This window comes from Dendrobates tinctorius, unplaced genomic scaffold (assembly GCF_039654945.1).
Source record: "Dendrobates tinctorius isolate UK_male_01 unplaced genomic scaffold, ASM3965494v1 ptg000029l, whole genome shotgun sequence".
Classification (NCBI taxonomy): domain Eukaryota; kingdom Metazoa; phylum Chordata; class Amphibia; order Anura; family Dendrobatidae; genus Dendrobates; species Dendrobates tinctorius.
In genome coordinates, this window is record NW_027361697.1 from 59821116 (window position 1) to 59841403 (window position 20288).

The window sequence follows — 20288 nt, forward strand, 5'->3', positions numbered from 1 at the left end:
CAGGACGACACCTTACCATCTGCAGGGCAATGGAGCTTGTGAACGTTTCAACCAGACATTGATACAGATGTTAAGAACATTGGAGGAAGACAGAAAAGTCTGTTGGCCCGAGTATGTGGCTGAGTTTGTCTGGGTGTACAACAACCGAGTGCACATTACAACCTGATACATGCCATACACCCTGCTTTTAGGATGAAAAGGGTGAGAGATTACTGAGCTGGAGTTGGACCCACAAGGAGGACTACCCACGGATGGGGGTGTCTACCTGGGTCTGTGAACATCAACATCGCTTGAAGACACTGCATCGACTAGTACAGACCAGGTTCAGGGAACTTGAGCACCATGAGATGATGCCTCTGCGAGGGACAGCTCTCAAGGCTGGAGACTGAGTATTGGTCTGAGACAAGCGACCTCGAGGCAAGTTAGCGCATCAATGGGAACAAACTCCGTACCGGGTGTAACGCCGAATTGAAACTGATGGATCTGTCGATGAAGTCCAGCCTGAGAGAGAAGAAAGGCCCCTACCCGAGTAGTCCACCGAAGCATACTACGTCCTTGCCTGTCACGGGATCCCGAAAGAGAAGGAAGAGCACCGAGTGTTCCTGAAGTATCCACTCCAGCAACCTTTGATCATGATAAAGAAGAAGAACCTGCCTTGCCCTGTAATCTGGACCATCTGTTACCCACTGACACAGGGGAAGTGCGAGAACCTGAAACTCCCAATATGGCTACTCCATCAAACCCGGACGCATCCCCGTCCTCTACTTCCCAACTTGACTCAACTACTCAACCTGACTTACGCCGCAGAGAATGAACGACAGTTGAAATACCTCCCAATCATTATGAACAAGACCAATTTATTTGGCAGTGGATCAATTTAGAGAGGGAGGCATGTCAGCGCCTGCTGCAAGAACTCTCGCCCGTGGGATGGCAAGCTAAAGGTGAGGGGAAATGTAAGGAAGAAGAGCGAGCTGCAGGTACCTGTACTGAGCCGAGTCCAGAATTATTGAGGCTGCCTCCCTTGTTGCCTGGGAGAAGGAAAAGGAACCGGACCAACCTCATGACCCGGGTAGGAGGGGCAGCTTGAAAAGAAAAGCGCGCAGCCGCAGATAGTATGGCGCTAACCGGCAGCACGCGGCAGGCTGTGCAGCGTGCTACGGTCCCCAAGCTCCGGCGCTGCAACGGTCTGTGTCTGCTGGCTCCCGCCACCACGAGAGTAACTGTGAGGGGCCGAGGTGCCAGGTGCCCTGCATCTGTCAGAGAGTGTGGTGACGTGCGCTCCGTGACTGTGAGTACTGCGCACGTGCCGCAAGTGCTTATAGACTAGGGGCTCAGCGGAAGGTACCGGAGACCAACAACTGCCGCCAGAAAGCAAATCATGGTTTTCAGGACCCCATCTGAGGACATCACCCGGCCGCTGCCAGTTCTACAATTCCCCTGTGGGACCATCTGCTGCAGAGGATCATACAGGACACGATAAGTTCCTTCACCGGACTGTTATTGCTTACATTTGTTATCCCTATTATCCTTTCTTTAACCCTTAACCACCCTGCGAAGAGTGAATACCTTGTTACATTAAATTGTTACATTTTGTTAACCCTTGTTCTGCCTCCTGCTGTCACTGCATCCCGCAACCTGCTTACATAGACATTAAACATTTGGAGGAAGGCTACCTTCGGACATATATTTTACAATAAGCTTATAATCTGCATGAGTTGTAGCTTGTGATGAAGACTGTACTTTACCTTATCACTGTGATTTATGATATATAGCGAAGGTTATAGAGATAATGTATATACATTGCTGAAGAGGCTTAGATACCATTGCAATAAGATATCAATAGTACATAGCATAGTGAACATATTTACAGGCGATATTACTAACATATTCTGTTAGGGTCACATTCTACTAGGTCATGTGAACATGTGAGAATAAGACACATTCCTTGTTCAATGTTCTCCTTTCTGGTTTTCAAATATCCGTCCAGTGTCATAGTTTGGAAACATTGCAATACATACGGTAATCTATAATCTACAGATTATAATATGCATCTATTACCCAAATCCAGTGGATAAGCCAGAGGCAGTACAGAGGTTGTTGGAAAGGACTTAAAGTTTCTGTACTGCTTAAAGTGACAGCAGTGCTACGGGTTTTGGATTGTGCATCATGATCCAAGAAATTCAAGCCACTCCTTTGGAAACTGCTCCCTATATGAAGATGAATAGCTTTGTTGATACTGTGACAATTGGCATTCTGTTAAAGGATGCATACAATTTAAACTAAAGTCATCTAAATCCGGGGGAGAGAAGGATGGACATGTTGGACTTCCAATGGCTGATACTTTTGTTCTCCCTGGAGATAAGCTGCTACTTGAGAAGTAGAGGCAAGCCGAGCTTTCCTGTGTATGGAGGAATTGGCAGACATAGCCTTTGGCCAAACGATCACTCAGCCAGCAGTTATCAAATATGTATGAGGGCCTTTAGATGGAGAGAACAAAAGGAGTTGTTCAATTGCAAACAGAAATACCAACTTTGCCCCACTTGTTTACAAAAAGCTCAAATTGTGACTGTGAGTAAAAAGAGATATTAAATATTCCATAACTATAGAAAAAAAACATGGAAAACACATCCAAAAATTATACATTGATCTAACGCCACTAGGCAATAATTTACAAAGCTGAACATGAGGTTCTTAGTTTAACATTCTGATCAGACTGATGAAGCCCACTTACCACATCACGGAAAACCTCTCAGTAGGTCCCTAACCTAAAAGCTGTGGCGCCATGCACTGTCCACCCATGGCTCCAGACCACCCCACCCCACAGGCACATCATCACAACAGCAATGGCTGCTCTCAGCACCAACACCAAGCAAATGGATCTAAAAAGCACTCAGGTTCCACATTAGTCTCAATGGGAGGAGTTCTGATCTGAACACAACAAAAAAGGGATGGGACAATATGCAATATGCCATAACAGTAGAAAAAAATACATGGACATCCAAAAATAATACATTGATCTAATGCTGCTAGGCAAAAATTTAAAAAACTGAACATGAGGTTCTTAGTTTAACATTCTGATCAGACTGTATGAAGCCCACTGTCAGATCATGGTGAACCTCTCAGTGGGTCCCTGACCTAAAAGTTGCAGTGCCATTATCAAAAGTGACAGCACATCAGCAGAGGGAGCGATCTTTTGCCCCACAGCACCAATACTGCAAGGCATAACCCACATGTTTCCAGGCCACACCACCCCATAGGCACAGCATCACAGCAGCAGCAATGGCCAATACAAGCACCAGCACCAAGTTCTATTCAAACATGTACATGGCAAGAAAATCTTTCTACATAGCCCAGATTTTTATATCATAGAAAGCACTTTTACAACTAAGGTTATACATTCCTTTAAAGGGGTATTACAGTTTAAACATAGTAGAAAAACTGTAGGAGAACAAAAACACACAAGACCATTGGGTGATACCCTGTTAGCTCACCTGAGCAGATTGTGTTCAGGCACAACTCCTATGAACACCTGAAGATATCAGCTGCTGCTGCCTTGTGTCTGGGGGATGATCTCCAGGATAGTTTACCAATTTGGACGATAACACGATATCGGGCTGCGTTGCTGTAATAAAGAATTCTTAAGACCAAAATGAGTTGAACGTTTTTTATTTCTACATCGTGTTTCGACGCTGGACTAACGTCTTTTTCAAACAAAAAAAAACAACTAACTAACTAACAACTAACATGTCACCAAGTGTATACTAATTTTCTAAAGCATTTGTAGAAATAAATATTTCCATACAGTCAGCCAGTCTGTTTTAAGCTTAATATTATACTAAGATGGAAATTGTGGAATAAATTATCAGGCCAGTAGAAGGTCATCTATTTCCAAATATTTGCTAAAACAAATGTCTTCATGTTAGCCTTGGCTAAACATCCCGTAATGCCCTAAGTCTTTTTCAAGAATCCTATTACCTGTTCTGTATTTGGAAGAAAACAGGACAAAAGCAAAGTTCCTTTCCATTTCACTCATAAATCTGACCACTCTTAATAACTTGATGTCATCCTGTCATAGTCCTCCTGAGTCCCATCTGGGAGAGATATCTAATCAGCTTTTCATTTGCCATAAATCTCAGGTTCTTGCAATATACTCTATCTGACCCTCCTTTTATCATTATCTTTATTTGTGTTTTAGAAAATGCACTTGGGACTAAAGCATGTATGTCAATTATCTGTCATCTTATGGATATGAATTCACTCCTGTTGATTTGTATTACATATTTTCCTCGAAGTCAGTCCAAGGTAATATATGCTGAGCATGTTAAAGGAAGCCTAACACCTAAAAGTATTTTATAAGCAGTTCTGCATGGGGAAAATAAATTGCCTCCACTTTTCTGATCACTGTATATGCTTAACATCTTGATAAGAATGTAACACAGGACAAAGTCTTAGCCTGAACTAGAGTAACCTCATAGACATTGCATATGATTTGAAAACCATTGCTGTTTTCCTTAAAAACAAGCATTACTCTTGTCCATAGGTTGTTTCTGGTAATGTTGCTAGAGCTACTTTCCATTAGGCCGGGGTCACGCCTGCGAGTGTAATGCGAGAAACTCACTTGAGTCTTTCACATCATTACCTGGCACTGCCGCTAGCACTCGGGACCGGAGTGTGTGGCTGCATAGAAATACATGCAGCCGCACACTCCGATCCCGAGTGCCGGCGCCAGTGCCGGGTATTGATGTGAGAGACTAGCTTGGGTTTATCGCATTACACATGCAAGTGTGACCCCGGCCTTTAAGAGGGACTTTCACCAGTTTAACGTGTTAAACTGGTCAGATCATGGAATGGTTGTTGCAGAATTAAGTAAAACTTTTCTGATTAACCTCTGTGAGCAGAGAGGAATAGAGACAGCAGACAAATCCAAAGATCTGCTGATTGGTGACTTGATGGAGCAGGACTCAGAGCAGAGTACCGTGGCACCTGAACAGAGAGAAAGCCCAACTCAGAGGAGCCAAGCGATGGACATTGTCCCACAAACAACTCTTGGAGGTACCAACAATGCCAGTTCTGACGTGGTCATGGATTTTTCTTTGCAAAAGTCCTTACAACAGTTGGGAGAATGTGATGCCAGTATGCACCTGCAGCTCATTCTACAGCAGCGACAGATTGCTGAAGCCCAGCCCAAGAAAGAGGCTGATACTACAGAACATCACACTAAGAGAAATTTCCACCTTCAGATGGCCCAAATATAAAGGATTAACAGTTTTCAGCTATCCTTTTCCCAGGATATAAATTCAAGGAAACCACGGGAAAATTTCCCATTGATGGAAAAACATGGGGTTTGAAAAACCTGCAGGCAATAGCATCTGATCCGTGATCAGTGGGCACAGTATTTAACTCCAGGAATGAAAGGCAAAGCCTTAAGAAGTTTTTGCTGACTTTCTACCAGAGCTAGATGGGGACTGCGACTCTATAAAAGAAGCCTTGGTCAGGAAATACAGTGGGTAATATTCAGACCCTTTTAAATTTTTCACTCTTTGTTTCATTGCAGCCATTTGGTGAATTCAAAAAAGTTCTTTTTTTTTCATTAAAGTACACGCTACACCCCATCTTGACTGAAAAAAACAGAAATGTCAAAATTTTTGCAAATTTATTAAAAAATAAAAACTGAAATATCATATGGTCATAAGTATTTCGACCCTTTGCTCAGTATTGAGTAGAAGCACCCTTTTGAGCTAGTACACCCATGAGTCTTCTAGGGAATGACGCAACAAGTTTTTCACACCTGGATTTGGGGATCCTCTGTAAGAGGGTGAAGAGGAAGAAGAGCCCAAAAGGGGTTACCTCTCCTGCTCCATGTCCGGAACCACCTAGCCATACAGCTGGGTTGCCGGAGGGAAGACTTTCTGGCCTGGACCGACTGTACCATGTGATCGTGGGGAGCAGTGATGATAGGGAAGGAGCGGTGGACAGGAAGCTGTGCAAGGTGAGGGCGTGAAAGCAGAGCATGAGAGATGCAGAGCAAAATGTGTGGGACAGAGAGGAGGCTGAAGCTCCCGCACTCCCAGAGAAAGAGAACCCTCCGTCAAGGTACTGAGATTGAATGACAAGGTGCTGAGAGCGCCGAATGTGGACCCGATAGCCTCTGTGACTAGAGGAGACTTCCCCCCTGACAGTGCAGAGACAGTGACACGAGAGGGCTGTCCCGGGGACCGCAGTGACAAGCCGGAGCCCCTGAGTGTGGTAAAGAGACTTCCCAGTGTGTGCAGCATCGTTCCTGCTGAGAGACAGACGGGGTGTCATACAGAGACTCAGCGCAGGGGAGACTCAGGTTCGCATCATCTCCCTGCTCATTGCTTTAACGCCTGAGGTCCCAACTTCATTCAGAGTAGAGACTCTAGAGACTGCAAGAACCGCTGTTGTCGGTGCCAACGTGGGAGAAGTAGACTCTTCAATCAAGCTTTCCTTGGACTGATAAGTTGCAGTTACCTGAATTTAAAAGTTTCAGCGCCTGCATAACTGTTTTATTGCTTTCTACAGTTTCCATTGTGCTGTTTTACTGCATCATACTGTCACATTTATCCCCCTACTTCTCCCTGCGTTGAGAGAAAATCCCTGTAAATAAACCTTTATCTTTTGGTCTGTCTCGGATCCGTGGCGACATCCTCAGTACCTGCAGTTTATTACACCTCTGCCATACTTCCTTGCAGACCCTCTCCAGTTTCGTCAGGTTGGATAGTGAACGTTGGTGGGCAGCCATTTTCAGGTCTCCCAGAGATGCTCAATTGGGTTTAGGTCAGGGCTGTGGCTGGGCCAGTCAAGAATGGTCACAGAGTTGTTCAGAAGCCACTCTTTTGTTATTTTAGCTGTATGCTTAGGGTCATCATCTTGTTGGAAGGTGAACCTTCAGCCAAGTTTGATGTCCAGAGGTTTTCAGCCAGGATATCTCTGTACTTGGCCGCGTTCATGTTTCCTTCAATTGCAACCAGTCGTCCTGTCCCTGCAGCTGAAAAACATCCCCATACCATGATGCTGCCACCACCATGTTTCACTGTTGGGATTGTATTGGGCAGGTGATGAGCAGTGCCTGGTTTTCTCCACACATACTGCTTAGAATTATCACCAAAAAGTTCTATCTTCTCATAGTCTGGGAGTCCTTCATGTGTTTTTTTGCAAACTCTAGGTGGGCTTTCACATGTCTGGCAGTGAGGAGAGGCTTCTGTTGGGCCACTCTGCCATAATGACCCGACTGGTGGAGGGCTGCAGTGAGAGTTGACTTTGTGGGACTTTCTCCCATCTCCCTACTGCATCTGTGGGGCTCAGCCACAGTGATCTTTGGGTTCTTCATTACCTCTCTAACCAAGGCTCTTCTCCCATAATTGCTCAGTTTGGCTGGACAGCCAGGTCTATGAAGATTTCTGGTGGTCCCAAACTTCTTCAATTTAAGGATTATGGAGGCCGTTGTGCTCTCAGAAAACTTGTAATTATTTTGTAACCTTGTCCAGTTGTGTTCCTTGCCACAATTCTGTCTCTGAGCTCCTTGGCCAGTTCCTTGGACTTCATGATTCTCATTTGGTCTGACATGCACTGTGAGCTGTGAGGTCTTATATAGACAGGTGTGTGTCTTTACAAATCAAGGTCTATCATTTTAATTAAACACAGCTGGACTCCAATGAAGGAGTAGAACCATCTCAAGGAGGATAACAAAGAAATGGACAGCATGTGACTTAAATATGAGTTATTGTGACTTGTTGCATCATTGCCAAGGAGACTGATGGCTGTACTAGTTCAAAAGGGTGCTTCTCAATACTGAGCAAAGGGTCTGAATACTTATGACCATGTGATATTTCAGTTTTTCTTTTGTAATAAATTTGCAAAAATGTCTACCTTTTTTTCAGTCAAGATGGTGTGCAGAGTGTACCCTAATGAGAAAAAATGAACTTTTTTGAATTTACCAAATGGCTGCAATGAAACAAAGAGTGAAAAACTTAAAGGCGTCTGAATACTTTTTGTACCCACTGTACAACCTCACCCCAGTGTTATAACGGAAAAAATTCCAGAATCTACAGTGGCAACAGTCAGCTGACAGCTATGCGGATGTCGTGAGCACTTTGAGGACCACTTTTTGTCATTAGGTCTGATGAGTTTCTGTTACCAGCTATAAGGAACTAAATGATCTTATTGCTAAGGATCAATTCCTCCACATATGTCCAATGCATGTACGACAATTTGTGTGCGATTACGAGCCAAAGACTGCTGATCAGGTTGCAAACTTTGCTGACATGTAACAAAGTAGGACATGTTAGTGTTGCTTGCCCTGACAGAAAGAAAGGTCCCAGTATGACCACCAAGCCACCAGGGTCCTCATCTTCTGTCTTGTTTGCAGCTAGCTCTGATTTAAGTAAAAATGCAAACTGTCAAGCTGTCACTGTGGGCAATAAAGTTACCATTGGCCTCAGAGACACTGGAGCAGAAATAACCATGGTGTGTCCAAGAATGGTGACCCCTGTGGATATAATTCCAGGATAGATGATGTCTGTAACCAGAATTGGGAGGGAAAGCCCTACTTTGCCCACATCCTGTGTGTATCTGGAATTGGGAGCAGGGAAAGGACTGAGGGAATTGGGTGTATCAGACACTATCCCTACCAAAGTATTGCTAGTCACAGACCTGGGCAGGATGGTATCCCACTATGTCTCTGCCTTGCAAATGAATGTCATGAAGAAGGTGAAAGCCAGTGACCCACCTGAGAGCCATTGTGATACTTATGTGGCAGCTGTTACCCACAGTCAAACTGCTGCTATAATGCAACCCCAATGATTAAGGATTAAAGGATGAGTCTCAGGAAGAACTGACAGAATAGGAGGAACCTGTTATGACCCAGAAGCCTCGCCAGATGGCCAACCTGCTGAGGTCCTCAACAGCAGACTCAGCCTCTGGCCAGGCTCTGGCATTCCCACTAGGCCTTCACTAGATCTTGACTGATAGTCAGAGATTCCAGAAGGCCCTGCTAACAAATGCCAATCTGGAAAAGATAAGATATCTTACAGACCAACCTCCTGTTGGGTCTGACAAGGGGAGGATATACTAGGACCATGAAAGGCTGTATAAAGAGACTCTTCTGCATGGCACAACAGATCTGGTTGTCCCCTATCCGTTCAGGAAACAGTTATTGAGGATTGTTCATGAAATTCCTTTTGCTGGACACTTTAGAGTACAACGACTAAAAGCCCATCTATACCACTACCAATGATTGAAGAGCCTTTCCAACAAGTGGCTGTGGATATCATAGAGATATTTGCAATATCTAGCAGCCTTGGCTTATGCTCTATTGCTCCAGTTGTTGACTATGGTATGCACTATGTAGAAGCTATGAGGTTGTCTTCCACGCAAACTGATTGAGTGGTTGTTGCACTACGGACTGTATTGTCTCATGTGGAGTTCTCCAGGGAGATATTGACTGGTCAGGGGACCCAATTCATTTGTAATCTGATGAAAAGTCTCTGCAAGAAAATACAAGTGCATCATCTTGTAGCCAGTCCCTATCATCATCAGACCAACGGACCATGTGAGTGTTTTGTTGGAGCTAGAAAACAATTGCTCAAAATGCTGGTGGAGACTTAAGTGAGAGACTTCGAATATTACCTCCCTCATCTGTTGTTTGCATACTGTGAGGTACCCCAGGCTTCAACAGGATTCTCCCCCTTCGAACTCATTTATGGGAGAAAAGTCAGAGGGCCTCGTGATTTAATTAAGGACTGTTGAGTGGGTGACCCTAAAACTCCAGGAGTATTCATGGTTGACATAGGCCCAAATGAACCAGATAGGTTGAGCATTGTTTCCTATGTTGCATAATAAAGTACAGGTTGCATGGGAGGGACCATACACTGCAACTGCCCTGACAAAGAAGAAGCTTCTATAAATTATTTCCTGGACTTCTCAATGTGAGGAATCCTTTGGTGCCCTAAAATCAGCATTGGCTAATTAACCCTTTCTTCAGGCCCCAAATTTCACTCGCAGGTTTGAGGTACTGACTGATGCCAGAACTTATTGGCTGGGTGCTGTAAGAAAAAGTCCTACTGAGAGCTGGAAGAGTCGGGAAGAAGTTCCACAGACGATCTCTTATCAAGCTGAGGTTGAAGGTTTATTCGGAGATACACAGCAAAACAGATACAGAATAACAGAGGAGCTGGAATATGCGGGCAAAAACAGGAATACAGACAGGCAGAGATTCGCTAGGAAGTCTGGCGATGATAAGGCTCTGTGCCCTGGCCATGGTGAGGCACAGTGGCATGATGGCGATGGAATGGCCCCGATCGACAGTAACAGGGGCTTCTTATACATTATCAGAACAAAGAAAGCTGCATTTTGCTGCAGAGGGCGTTAACATTATAATTCTAAGGCGTTTTCATGGTAATCTACAGAAACGTGGTTTATAACAGAGAATATAATGACATAATACAAAGATATTAATTAACATTTCTCCAAGCAACACTAAAACCCATAAGTCATTGGTATCTATGGCTACTGTCTTAAAATCTTATCATTGTCTCCAGTCTAGGTCCCTAAATTCTTACATCCTAACATTTTAACTACTCTACACTTCGCTACCACACTATCACGTATAAGCATACTGACCATATGTTTGGTGACCTGTGACCCTATTGATTGATCCAATCTTCCTCTACGCACATCGGCTGAGGTTGCTAGGAGACATGATCTCATTTTCCATCCTCCATTTAATACATTTTATCAGCTCTTTTGTAAAAGTTGAATCTTCTCTAACTTTCAACAAAATGGCTGCTAGAGACAACATGGCCGTTCAGTATATTGTGACTGACCATTCTCTTACAAGTCCCCCTCTTGTACTCTATCCGGAGTACAACATACAGTACTGTAATATCCATGGGTGAATTACTGAAAATAAGAATATTGAGGTAATTCAGCACTTTATGCACGTGTGTGTGTAAGGCAAAAGTCCCTAAAAATAGCACAAACACATAATAAAAAAATAAAAAAATAATTCAAATAGTCCCAAATAAGTTGCACAATAGTCAAGTCTTTTGATCTTTTTCTTCTCATTCTTTGTCTTCTGGATTTTCCTGATCTTCTCCCCCTCTCACACTATCAGAGTCCCACTGTATAGTGTGAAACATCTTCTCTTGATCATCCACTAGGTTCATGGTCCCAGGAGTCGAATATGAAAATCTTCAGCTGACCTGGAGGAAATAGAAAAAAAGTGGAGTATCAGTCCTTACCAGAAATCCCAGTAAAATAATTAAGAAGTCTACACTGATTGATATGAACCATTTTAATCACCTTTCTAGCGTGAAAATTTGAGCAAAGACTTAATCATTGTTGTTGGGATGTAAGGCACAAGTCTATCATTAACTCGTTTGTAATACAAGCACTCCCCCTCAATGGGCAGGGACTCGAGGGAATTGAACAGGGATGAGTCTCCATCCTTCTCCTGTGCCTTCATGAGATCTTGCAGAGGAGAAAAGACAAGGGGGGACTCACGGGGTTGTTTTGTGACTGCAGCGATGATTTCTTGAGGATATTTGTCATCGCCTGTGAGTGCAGCCTCCTTGGCTGCGTGGTCTACATATGCATTGCCAAGGATGTGGGGATCAGGAATCAGCCTCTGGTGTCCTTTGATTTTACAGAAGGACCATAATTTTGGGAATTCTTTACCCCGTTGCTCAATTTGTTTAAGAATTTCTGCAGCAGAGTTTTTAAAGTGACATGTGTGGTTTGTAAACTTAAAGGAGCAAATCCCACTATATGTCTCCCTTGATTCATAGTCCAGTGCACGTCCAGTAGGTGCTTCATACACTGAGTGAATCCTTTTTCCACGGGGGTAAGCAACCTAGAGTAATAACCTAAGGCATACAACTGACTAGACACTTCTGGACTTTCTTTGGGCCATTTTTGTAGAAGCACAGAAGAAATAGAGATATCACCGGTGTGAGTCTGAATGTAGAAAGGCTGGGAAGGGTCAGGGTTAACCAATGCAGTAGCTGCCGTAAGGGCGCGCTTCAATCCCTCAAAAGCCTGTAAGGCGGTTCCCTCCACATTAACAGGGTCAAAGTCATTATCAACATTTTTCAATAAATCATACAGTGGTTTAGCCAAATAAGCAAAATCTTCAATAAATTCTCTGGAAAAATTAATAAGACCCAAAAATTTTCTGAGTTCAGTAATATTAGTTGGTATGGGGACAGCCTGAATAGCTTTAACCCTATCATGCATGGGCTTCTTTCCTTCTGCTGAGACAGACACACCCAGAAATTTAACCTCTGATTTCATCAATTGTACTTTATCTAGACTCATTTTGAGCCCTGCATTTTGTAAAGCCTGACAAACATTTTCAAGGGTTTCTCTGTGTTCACATTCTTCGACAGTTTGAATCAATAAATAATCAACATACTGTAAGACTTTGTCTCCGTAACCCAGGGGTTCTAACATCTGAGCTAATGCCTGATGGAAATACACAGGAGAACTGTGAAATCCCATGGGCAGCCGCGTGAACAAGTATTGCACATTTTCAAAAGTGAATGCGAAGCGGAGGGCAGTGTCAGGTGTTAGGGTTACTGAGAAAAAGCCATTTGCAATGTCTAAACAAGAAAACACTTTACAATCACTCCTCAGCTGTGACATAACTTCAGGGACAGATGCAACAAGGTGAGCAGCTGAGGGAGTGTACTTATTTACAAGTCTCAGGTCTACTACCATTCGAAAACTGCCATCTTCCTTTTTTACAGGTAAAATAGGACTGTTACATGGAGAATTACCTTTCACAACAACACCTTGTTTCTCCAGTTCACTGACTGCTACCCTTATGTAAGGGATTGCGTCCTCCGGAATACGGTACTGACGCTGGAAAGGTGGCAGTTTTTCACCATCAATTTTAACCTGAGTTTGCATTAACCCACAATCAGTTTTCTTTGAGATCCACAATTCAGGGAACTTTTGCTTCAATTCATTCTTTAAAGCATCATTGTCAGCATTTTCAACATTTTCACCAGTACATGCTCTGAAACTAGCAATGGGTAATTTATGACTCTCCTCCTCCTCTACAGGGACAATTACAGAACAGATAGTGGCTTCTTTCTTCCACCACAAGACTTTGTTACATAAATCAACAACAATTCCCATTGCTCCCAAAACATCAGTTCCCAAAATAGTGTACCGTAACTGTGGGTTTACCCAAAAAGCGCATCGAAGACCCCTTTGCTTCGATCCCCCTGTGTCCTGAAATCTCAGGTTTACTGGACGACTTTTTACTGCTTGAATACAGGATTCCTCAAATTCTACAAAAGTGTAGTCTCAGGCAGTCCAGGGGGTGACTGCAATTTGTGTCATGTTATTGAAACTGAGGCTCCTGTATCGATGAGGATGTCCTCCCAAGGCAGCCCCTCTATTCTCCCTCTGACATAAGGTCTACCGTCCTTGCCCAGGGAAAGGGGGGCAAGGAGGGTAAGGGGAACAGGGGGAGCACTCCATCAATCAGTGTTACCTGCCGTGGGAAGCCCGAAAAATCCATCATCCCCATCTGGACATGGCTTCCGTCCAACAGCTGCCATCTCCGCCCCAAAGAGATCCTTAGTCAGGGTCCGGTCCTCATGTTCCCGTAGCTCCTTGATCAGGGGAGCGTAGGGACGAGGAGGAGTGACCCCTCCCTTAATAGCATGGACCTCCGGGTGCGGATGAGTGAAAGCCATTGGGGAAGGAGCAGGAGCAGAAGGCTCCTGTGAGACTGGGTTAACCATTTGAAGACCGCTGTACTGCTGATACTGTCTAGGGTCATTCACTGCTGGATACGGAGGTCTAACTCCGAAAGGTGGTCTAGAAAACTCCCGGGGCCGTTGGGGGTTAAAGGGCTCCCGGGGTTCTTGGGATATAGGCCCTGGCACAAAGTTGTGACAAAAACGTCTAACATGTCCCAGATGTCCACAAAAATAACACAAGGGAGGACCTCTCATGGGATCCCGTGGGGGCTCTGCCGAACGGGACCTGCCCATTCTCGGCAGCTGCGCATACCCCCCGGAACCCCTGGCCTCCCCGAATCAGCAGATACACCCCGAGGTGAATGGCATGCAAAAACATTAGACTCATCACCCCTCACCTCGGATTGCATCGTCCTAACAAAACACTTACTTACTTTCCTCCCAATTAGGCAACATTTTTTTAATAAATTTAAGATGGACCAGGAACATTTGGCCTGGGATTTTTCTCTCGGGGTTGAAGCAGCATCACACCTAACCTAGGGTCTGCATGTGCTGGAGCTGTCGGGACAATATATCTTTCCTCAACTGTGTCTGCATAAGCTGGAGCTGTTGGGACACTATATCTTGTTATGTACTACTTCACTCATTCTCCTAACTCTCTTCTCCAGTCTACAACTGTATTTACATCAGCACTGTGTCCCGAAGCTACAGTGTCAATCTGTGACATAACTGCTCTCAGCTGCTGCTGCTGCTCGCACCCCTCCTCTCTGTGCTTCCGTGCTAGCTCCAGCATCTCACCCAGCTTTTCTAATCTCTCCCTATACACTGCCCCTCCCCGGGTGATCATGTTAACATATTGCTGTGTAAGCTACCTATCAAGAGCCTGATCAAAAGTTATGACTGTCTTACACAAAGCCACTACTTGGCTATTAGCTTAACCTAGCGAATTTTTTCTATCTAGTTCCCTGTTCTCTGTGGTAAACCATCGCATACAATTTAACCACGTGGTTTCCACATTAACCCCCTCCAGCTGGGGTGTGCCAGCATATTTCTCTGCCTGCTTCCGTAACCACTCCATATTTACAGTGGTCTACAAGGACGAATTTTACTCTGTTCTAGTATCAACAAATGCAATTTAAGCAACGTTAGATACTCACACCTCTCTCGAATGGAAGATCTCCTGCCGGCTGTTTGGGGGTCGACCAGATATCAAAAGAGGTGCAGCCGTGATTCCAGCCTCACTCGTTAGCTTGCCAGGCGTCTCCCCATGCCCTTTTAAAGCTTCTTGCTACCGGGCACACAAAAAAATTCTCACGTCCTTGTAGATAGCTTCTTCTTAGTTACTCATCTTTTTATAGTCTTTTTTTTTTGTCCGTGGTTTTATTATAAAAAAAATCGGGCAGGCGGTCTCGGAGCGATCACGAGAGGTTCTCCTTCAGGCTGGCTTACTTTGATCGGTTTCACGTGTGGCCACACGCGTTTCTTTTATTTTTTCTCTTTCTCTTCCCACCTCCAAGCCCTCATCTGCGGCTTCTTCCGTTGGTTCTTCTGGAGGCAGCTCTCCGGAGCCGCTCCTCCTGGCTGGCAATCGCCACTTGTAAGAAAAAGTCCTACTGAGAGCTGGAAGAGTCGGGAAGAAGTTCCACAGACGATCTCTTATCAAGCTGAGGTTGAAGGTTTATTCGGACATACACGGCAAAACAGATACAGAATAACAGAGGAGCTGGAATATGCGGGCAAAAACAGGAATTCAGACAGGCAGAGATTTGGTAGGAAGTCTGGCGATGGTAAGGCTCTGTGCCCTGGCCATGGTGAGGCACAGTGGCATGATGGCGATGGAATGGCCCCGATCGACAGTAACAGGGGCTTCTTATACATTATCAGAACAAAGAAAGCTGCATTTTGCCGCAGAGGGCGTTAACATTATAATTCTAAGGCGTTTTCATGGTAATCTACAGAAACGTGGTTTATAACAGAAAATATAATGACATAATACAAAGATATTAATTAACATTTCTCCAAGCAACACTAAAACCCATAAGTCATTGGTATCTATGGCTACTGTCTTAAAATCTTATCATTGTCTCCAGTCTAGGTCCCTAAATTCTTACATCCTGACATTTTAACTACTCTACACTTCGCTACCACACTATCACGTATAAGCATACTGACCATATATTTGGTGACCTGTGACCCTATTGATTGATCCAATCTTCCTCTACGCACATCGGCTGAGGTTGCTAGGAGACATGATCTCATTTTCCATCCTCCATTTAATACATTTTATCAGCTCTTTTGTAAAAGTTGAATCTTCTCTAACTTTCAACAAAATGGCTGCTAGAGACAACATGGTCGTTCAGTATATTATGACTGACCATTCTCTTACAGGTGCAGTTCTTAGCCAGGTAAACCAGCAAAGAGAAGATCACCCAATTCTCTATCTAAGCAGGAAATTACTGTCCAGAGAGGTTGCTTACGGCAGAATTGAAAAGAAGTGTTTAACAATTCTGTGCGCCCTGCAACAACTACGGCCATACCTCTATGGGCACAACTTCACCTTGATCACAGATCATAACCCATTGAGCTAGCTCAACAGAGTAGTAGGGGAAATTGCTCAGATGGAGCCTGATTTTGCAGCAATATGATTTTACTATTCTACGTAATAAAGGGATTGACCATGGCAATGCTGATGGCTTATCTGGCCAAGATTGACCAGAGCTGGAGATATGCTATGGAGCTGGAAAGTACCTTAAGTCAAACTCCCATGCACATTCAAAAGATGCAAGGTGTAAAGGAAATATATAATCAATAAGGGAAACCATGACAGCAGTAGAGTTACATTTAGTGGACAAGAGTTTGAAATTGGATACACCAGTATTTTAAGCATGAAGGGGCTTTTGCTGGACATGTCAAACCTGGCACCTTAGCTTCTGGATCCTGAGCTTCAAGGGGGTTAGCAAATGGTCGGTAGATAGGAAAGAATATTTCCTGTTGTCTTTATAGGGAGGTACAGGATATTTAAAATGCTATACCTTTGCCTATCATCAAAGCTGGGTGACAGACAGAGATGTGTTCACATGTGGGAGCTGCATATGCCGATGTGCTCCATATTCCACTTCTTCCCTCATGGAAACAGATGACAACTGCAGATGGAAATGTTTAGATATCTCTGTTATTTCTCCCTTTTTACTTTATAACTGTTTTGCATATTTATGTGTCTTTTTATTTTTACTTTTTTATATATTTTCAAAAACTATACATTTTTTATTAAAGCTTAAAATCTTATAGAGACAGTTGGCCTAGGCACAGCCACTGTTGAATGCGGCGCCATTTGCGCAGGTCCTTGGGTGTCAACCTCCGTGTTAGGTAGAACGCATGTAGAGCAGTGGAATATTAAGGGAAAAATAATCTCCAATTCCCCCTCCCTGATCGGTGGTGACTTACATGGGAACCTATTTACCTGCCCTGTATGTTGAGCCTATTATTTGTACGTGTCTTTCTTGCTTTTGTCGATCGCATTACAAAGAATTGGGGTCTATTAAGCACCTACAAAAACTGTATATGTACGGTTTGAATCCATCGCTAAAGAAACCATTGGTCATTTCAGTGGATTATTGTTGTAAATTCCTGAAACATGCGTTAGGGTCAAAAAAGGCAGATGAATGAACACTCATCATCATCTTGAGGGTCTGCTTTTTAATAGCCAGTAAAGCTTATGCAGACAGCTGTGGGCTGATAATCATAGCCTGGGAGGATCCCAGGCTACAAATATCAGCATTCGGCTTTCCCTCTCTAGCGCAGACAATTGCGTGGGAGACCACTCAAATTTTTTCCATTTTTCCTAAATTAAATAGATATTGTGTTTAAGGCCGGGGTCACACTTTATGAGAAAACTTGCACAAGTCTTGCATCCCAATACCCGGCACTACCGCCGGCACTCGGGACCGGAGTGTGCGGCTGCATGTACTGTATTTCTGTACGCTCCAGTCCGGGTTCCGGCGGCAGTGCCAGGTATACAGGTGCGAGTTTCTCAAAAAGTGTGACCCCGGCCTAACACAGATTTTTTCTCTCGATAGATATATCTATGTATCTATAGATATATTTATCTATCTAACTCATTCCATCTATCTATATCTCTGCCTATCTCATTCCTTCTATCTATCTATCTATCTATCTATCTATCTATCTCATTTCTTCTATCTATCTATCTATCCCATATCTATCTATCTATCTCATTCCTTCTATCTATCTCATTCCTTCTATCTGTCTATCCCATATCTATCCATCTATCTATCTATCTATCGACGGGGTTACGAAGGGGAAAAGCGGCTTGCTGTAACTCGGCAGGGTTACGAAGGGGACACCAGCAGCTGTGTGTGAACGGCAGCCGGTGGTGTCGAAGATCGGTGGCAGCAGGAGCTGTGGTGGTGCCAGCAAGAACTTGTGTGGTATCGTTAAAAAGACATAAACTGTGTTGTGTGAATTGCGGTCTAAGGAGACCGGTAAAACGGACATGGGAAGATCCCGAAAGGGGGCGGTGGCCCAAATCAGGGTGGTAGCCCAAAAGGGGGTGGAGTCCCAGAAGGGGGCAGTGACCCAAATCAGGGTGTAGCCCAAAAAGGGCTGGAGTCACAGAGGGAGGTGGTAACCCAAAAAGGGGTGGAGTCGCAGAGGGGGGCGGTGGCCCAAATTGGGATGTGGTCCAGAAAGGGGCCAAGTTTTCAAAAGGGGCAGCACTGGGTACCTCAGTGGACATGTCTGGGGAGCCATATTGTGTGTGTATGACTTTTCCGGAATGTGGAATATTCTTTCCGGATAATGACGAGCCACAGATGTGTTCCGTAAAGCTGCTCCGAGGAGTCTCGGGTCGGCTGGGATCAAAGTGTCAGGTGACTCTGATAGGATATGTGACGAACAGCACGGCCGGTGCCACCAATACGTCACGATCCCACCACTGACATGGGTTTGTCAGCGGACGGAGGGACGCGACGCACTGCTGGCACACGGCTATCACAGGCACAGTGGGGGCTCATCTTAGTTATCCCACTGCTGGCACCATGTGACCAAAACACAGCAAGCTAATCTTGCTCTAACAATTTACCGCAGGGGGATATTTTGGATGCCCCACCACTGCTACCAACCTTCCAAGAACTGCGGGGATTTATGTATATCCCACTTTCTCAGTTCCACTTTGGAACTCGCAGCTCTCCGGTGCCCCCCTTACCCTCAGGTCAGTCAGGGAACTACACCTAGGATAATTAGTCGCCGGATGGGCTGCTTGTTGTGCACGGCCAATTAGACTACTGCAGTAAGGGAATTATCAATGCTGTGGCCTCAACCACTCATCCAGCAATATAAGACCCTTCCGGACTGCCAACCAGCCTAACGAACCGCACACACCATGCTGCCACCAGCCACGCTTTACTTAATCAGAGAGTTAATTAAGAGGGCCCGTCCGAGGATCTCCTCTCACTTTCTGTCTGACCGAGAGAATGGTCCAGGTTCGCTGTAAACATGGGGTCACGGTGAACTATACGGTAAACAGAGTGATGTTTGAGCGGCCCATAGGTGCTGACTACCAAGGGGGCGGGATACCACGGGACTTAGTCTATGCCTTGGAGTGGGGCCGGGACTTTGTCAGATTTGATGACCAAGGGCAGGAGGTTGGAGACGGGTCTACTGTTGGGCTAACAGATATTGAGACAGTGACTGCTCCTGATGTGGACAGGCCAGAGGTAGTTGTGACCGGACAAAGGGGTACGTCTGCCCAACTGATGGATCTGAGTGATAAGACGGCTGAAGTATTCACATGGGTAATGGGTAACTGGGAGGATTACTCGACAGGCCGGGGTGACTCAGACTCTGGGGGTGACTGTGGCTCTGAGAGAGAAAGGGAGCACAGACTAGAGGAGCTAGAGAAGGAAGTCTCCGAGCTCAAAGGTCACATGGTAACGTGGCAAGGTCTGAATAAGACCCTCAGAGAAGAGGTGGAAGAACATGTTCAACGAGAAAGAGTCCTGAGACAAATGGCCGAGCACAGGGTCGAGGGGCTCGAGAAAGAAGTCTTGGAGCTCAGAGGTCACCTGTCCACCTGGCAAAGTGTGAACAAGACCCTTAGGGAAGAGATGGACAAACTCAGAGGAGTAGTAAAAGGTCTTCTGCGGGAGAAGAGCTTGGAAGAAGATGTACAGCGGCCAGGCCAGAGTGATAACAAGACGGAACTGCCAGTACCCGTCTTGGCAAAGGGTCATGAAGTTGGTGAGCAAAGAGCTGAAGAAGACAGTCATCCGGTCGGGACAACTGTAGTGAGGGAAGTGTCCATGGTAAAGCAAGAGCCTTCTGTCCAGGAAGACAGCAAGACCACGACCTTCAAATCTGTAATCGAGGTACCCAAAGACATGCAAGAAGCCTGTGCTGAGGAAGGTGTGCATGAGGCTTTTAAGGAGGCGGTCAAGGCGTGTAAGGTGCAGGAATGAGATAGATAGATAGATAGATAGATAGATATTGTGGTGTAGTGACCACTGTGTCTGCTGGGGGGCGCTGTGTGGGTGTCCC